At 47.9% G+C, this 5038-nt stretch overlaps 1 pseudogene; it reads left to right on the forward strand.

Moving 5' to 3' along the window:
- The first annotated feature begins 1727 nt into the window (after window positions 1–1727).
- LOC130868597 (SH2B adapter protein 1-like) lies at window positions 1728–3772 on the forward strand (annotated as a pseudogene).
- Window positions 3773–5038: the final 1266 nt, after the last annotated feature.

Below are 5038 nucleotides of genomic sequence, written 5' to 3' on the forward strand. Positions count from 1 at the left end.
GGAGGAAGCTGTTTGTTGGTTCCTGGCTGTTTAGCCCCAAAATAATCACACAGAAACTGTATTAATTAAATCACTGTTTGGCCTATTAGCTCTAACTTATTATTGGCTAACTCTTACATCTTAGTTTAAGCTATTTCTAGTAATCTGTGTATTGCCACGAGGCTGTGGCTTACTGGCTAAAGTTTAGGCACTAAAGTCAGAACTCTGGCAGTGGTGCCATGGCTTCTCTCTGACTCCGCCCTTCTTCCCCCCAGCATTCAGCTTAGATTTCCCCACCTAGCTCTGTTGTGTACCATTTAGCTATGTCCCCAAGTGGCAACTCTGAAGATTATGTAATACACAGTTATCTATCATGTGGGTTCTTGAACTGGTGTATAGACTGCTTTTTATTAAAGGCTTTTATTCAACAAGTGATCTATTCTAATATTCTTAAAGTATCAAAGTGCTTGATATGAAGAAGGCATGGACTTCACGTGGCATAAGCATTTTTGGTGTGACTACCACTAGGCAGGATATTTCAAGTGGACTCTTGAGGCAGAGCAATAGCACAAGCACAAGAGAGCACATGCAAAGTCACAATGAATAAGCACAATTAGCCAAGACAACCTGTCAGAGGACCAAAAGCACCATAACTAATGGCACACACTCCCAGCCAATCACGATATGCCAGCAGCAACTGCCAGTTTCAAAAGGACTGACCAAAAACTTTACTGTGGCTGCTTAATTTCCCTAGCCCCATAAAAAGCCCTGATCCTTTTACAATAGAGAGCTTCTGCATTGGAATTCTCCAGAGTCTGTGTTGTTGTCTCTGTCTCCTTACCCCTCTGCCCCACAGGAACTGGGAGTCACACAACCAGCAGCAACAACTGGCACCCAGTGTAGATGAACCTTTTCCTTTTGCTTGCCTTTTGGGTTCTCCTAATAATCTTTTTGGGCATTTTCTTTCTCGTTTGCTGCCCCCACTGCTGTTCCCAGAGCGACTCTCCATCAATCAGGGTCTTGAGTTTACCCCTTTGACTGTTTTTGGTGAGTTGACCCCTTCTTTTGCTTTCCATTTCCTTGCTTTCCCCTGTTTGTCTTCCTGGTTAGGAACTCTCCATCGTGACTCGGTTGATCCTGGTACCTCCACAGAAGTGCTGATCACCCAGGAGGTAGAACCAATAAAGGACCCTCCAACTGGTCCTTTTTGCCTGGAGACACTGTGTGAGTTTATGGCTGTGGCCTAACAAGTCACAGAAATCCCTCACTACAAGCAGCACTCTCCGTCGGGTCTGCAAACACTACTTTCCTTTTCCCATCTGTCCTTGTCCTTGTCTTCATGCAGACTCCCTCCCTTGAGGACTGAGAGCAACTGATGACTTTTTCCCAGGGCCATTCTCTGGGATTATCTGAAGTTTCCCTTGCTTTATGGGGAGTCCCGACTGCTCTTCAGAGTGTGGACTTTTGGACCTTTTCTATCCACTTCTCTCCCGTAACATCCAGTTATGTGACCACCAGATAAGAGCCATCAGGGCTGTGGCCGGTCTCTTAATTCACAGAAAGGCTTTGGATGTTCGACTGTGGTTGAATCCCCTTTCCCTTCTGGGATTGGAACGTTCTGGGATTGGAAGTATATGACTGCTACTTCCACTAGTTTGGCTGAGATGCAGTTGTTCCTGCTCACCCTGTGTCTTCCGGTCATTTTCTTCTTTGCTGCCCCTCCTCACAGGCTACTCCTGGGGTCCATCATGATTGGTGTCCCATCCCCAGAGGATGGGGTCTTCCTTCTCCACCAGCGTTGCCACCACCCCCTCCCCCAAGTTGGTAAGAGATCTGTGAGTTCCATGTGAGGGCTGCTGCCCTGGATCTTGCCTACTGTTTTTGCCTCTACCTGATCTCCCACACACAATATGCAGAGCTTGGAGCAGAAGCTGCCTTTTCTGGCCATTTTGCTGAGATATTCCTATAGTTCAAAGCTGAGGTGGCCTGGGCCTCGGGCTGACTCTCCCTACCTGTCTTGGCCCCATTGAGCCCTGGTGTGGCCATTGCACCACCACATGACTTGTCCCTTGACAGCTGCAGGGTAGGAGGGTCCCTGGCTGTGTTGGGCCCATCTCTGTCTTCTGAGGACCTAGCTGGGCCCCCTTCTTCCTCAGTCTCTTCCTCCTCTACAATGTCCTCAAAGTCAAAGCTCAAGAAATGCTTTTCCCTCCATTCAGTGGGTCACTCAGTCAGAGGTTCTGTACCAAACACCCTGCAGTTGCAAGGAGTCACTGACTTTTCCTCCCCAGTTAGGCCTTGGAGACCACATCAGGCCCTCCAGTCCTAGGTGAAAACAGCAACTCCCACTCCTTGGTCATGCTGGGACAGTTGGTAGGGTATTGACTAGTTTGTGGCACATCCTCTGGGAGAGATGGACTGAGTCATTGAGGGGGAACCTTGAAAGACGGAGCAGGAATGGTACAGAGAGAAGAGCTGCTCAGTTTTATGGGGGCTGAAGAAACTGCCCCTGACCCAGCAAGAGTGGGTCATGGAGAAAAGGCAGCTTGGCTGACCTCAGGGGGAAGAAGGGCAGCCTCAGTGACAGAAGTGTCACCTACTGCTCAGAAGTGAAGGAAATGAAGAAGGAAGAAGTTGCTCGGAGTTCTTCATACCACCCAAGGCATCCCAGCCATGACTCAGCATTCCCTGTTCTACTGTCACTGATATCTGCACAGCCACTGCCATAGAGATGCCTGACAGGGAGAATATGCTTGTGATTAAGGTAGAAGGCCCTTCAGAGTATATCCTGGAGACAACTAACTGATGTACTTCATGTAAAGGCCTGAGTATCTGACATCCAGGAGTGCCTAAGCTCAGGACTATTCCCTGCCATCAACCCCATTCTATGACCCTTCCTGTGGCCCCTGGGACCTCCTCCCTCACAAAGGATAACACAGACAGCCTGGCTGAATCATTCAGAGAGTCTGCCCAGCTAGGATCTGCTGCTGGGACCCAGCAAGAGTAACAATCACTTGTAACAGGGAGCTTATAGGGGCCTTTCCAACCAGTCATCAGCATCCTTTCCCCCCAGTTCTGCCTCCATTGCTGCCTCCCACTTTGACTCAATGGAACTGCTTCCTCCGAAATTTCCCCCTCACATTCCCATTGAGGAGGAGACTCCAGCAGGGACAGTTTATCCACTCTCAATCCTCTCCCCTCCCCTGGATACTCCAGAAGTAGCTACAGGGTCATTCCTGTTCCAGGGGGAATCAGAAGGTGCTGAGGGGGATCAGCCCCTCTCAGGATATCCTTGGTTCCATGGCATGCTCTCTTGACCCAAGACTTCCCAGTTAGTGCTGGAAGGAGGCACTGGCTCCCTTGATGTCTTCCTAGTATGTCACAGTGAGACAAGACATGATGAATATGTCCTCACTTTCAACGCCCAGGGCAAGGCCAAGCACCTGTGTTTGTCACAATATGAATGAATGAGGAGGGTCAGTGCCAGATCCAATATCTGTGGTTCTAGTCCATTTTCGATATGCTTGAGTGCTTCTGAGTGCATCCCATCCCTGTGGAGTCTGGAGGCCCCAACAATGTTGTCCTTGTCATCTAGGAGCCCTCCCAGCGGCAGCAGGGCCAGGAACAGACTGGGAGCCATGCAGGGGCATGCGAGGGTGACAGATACTACCCTGATTCTTGTTACTTTAAGCAAGTACTCAGACAATGGCCCATGCAGCTTCAAACCCATGACAATTGGTACTCCATGTTAAAGGCTGTTCTTGACCCCTCAGTTTTCCTCCAATGGGTCTGATGCAGCAGAGAGCCAAGCCCATACAAATTTCAAATTTGGACTTAATGTCACCTTTGACATGCTTACTGGCAGTGGACAATACACTGACCCTGTCTCACAATCCATGATTGGCTTACATGTCTATTTCCAACAAGTGTCTGACCTAGCCTTCAAGGCCCTCAAACTTTGTACACCCGAGGACTGATGGAGGAGAGTAATCTATGTGTTATTTTCATTGGTTAATAAAGAAACTGCCTTGGCCTTTGATAGGACATAAAATTAGGTAGGCAGGGAAGACAGAACAGAATGCTGGGAGAAAGAAGGCAGTGAGACAGATGCTATACCTCTCCTCTTCAAGACGGACGCAGGTTAAGATCCTTCCTGGTAAGCCACCACCTCATGCTACACAGATTATTAGAAATGGGTTAATCAAGGTGTGAGAATTAGCCATTAAGAGGCTAGAGCTAATGGGCCAAGCAGTGTTTAAAAGAATACAGTGTAAATATTTAGGGTGTAATGCTAGCCAGGTGGCGGGACATAGCCCGCTGTTCCTTCTACAGAGGACAGTGTAAAGTATTTCTGCAATCTTGTCCAACAGGCTGCAGAACCATTTCCTGAATTTTTTACCTGTATCACCAATGCTGTTGAAATTGCATCCCATCTTGCCCTACCAAGGATATCCTCACTAAATGGCTAACTTGGGAGGGGCTCAACACTGTCATCTGTAATGTCATCATACCTGTTAAAAATGAAAATATTCCTAAGTGGGTCTAGGCTGCCTGAGATTTTGGCACACAGAATGGGCCCATTTCAGCCCTTACAGCTTCCATCAATGCCTTGGTTAACACCAAACTTGACAAAGATGACAATTTTGCCCCACCAGACCATACTTGCTGGAGACGTGGACAGTCTGACCATTTACATAGGGATTGCCCTAGGGCTCACCCAAAGACCTAATGCCCTAAATGCCAAGAGGGCTATCATTGGGCACAAGACTGTAGAAGTGCCCAGCAGGTCCTGATATGAATGATAGACTGGACAATGGCTTCACACTCCTGATGCATGAAGGTAAGTGGTGTGCCTTGGTTTGCAATGGTTTAGGTGAACTGGTTCTCATTTACTAGACAGATGTCTTTGATTTCAGAAGCATAGTGAATGTTATTTAAAAAGACCTATTGCACTAATACTTTTGTTCTCTCTGTTGAGGTTACTTGAACAGCAGTAGAACCAACTTTAATAGGCTAGTTTGAGAGCATTGTGGAATACCTTTAGGTCCTCTTTCAGAGC

This window comes from Chionomys nivalis, chromosome X, assembly GCF_950005125.1.
Source record: "Chionomys nivalis chromosome X, mChiNiv1.1, whole genome shotgun sequence".
Taxonomy (NCBI): domain Eukaryota; kingdom Metazoa; phylum Chordata; class Mammalia; order Rodentia; family Cricetidae; genus Chionomys; species Chionomys nivalis.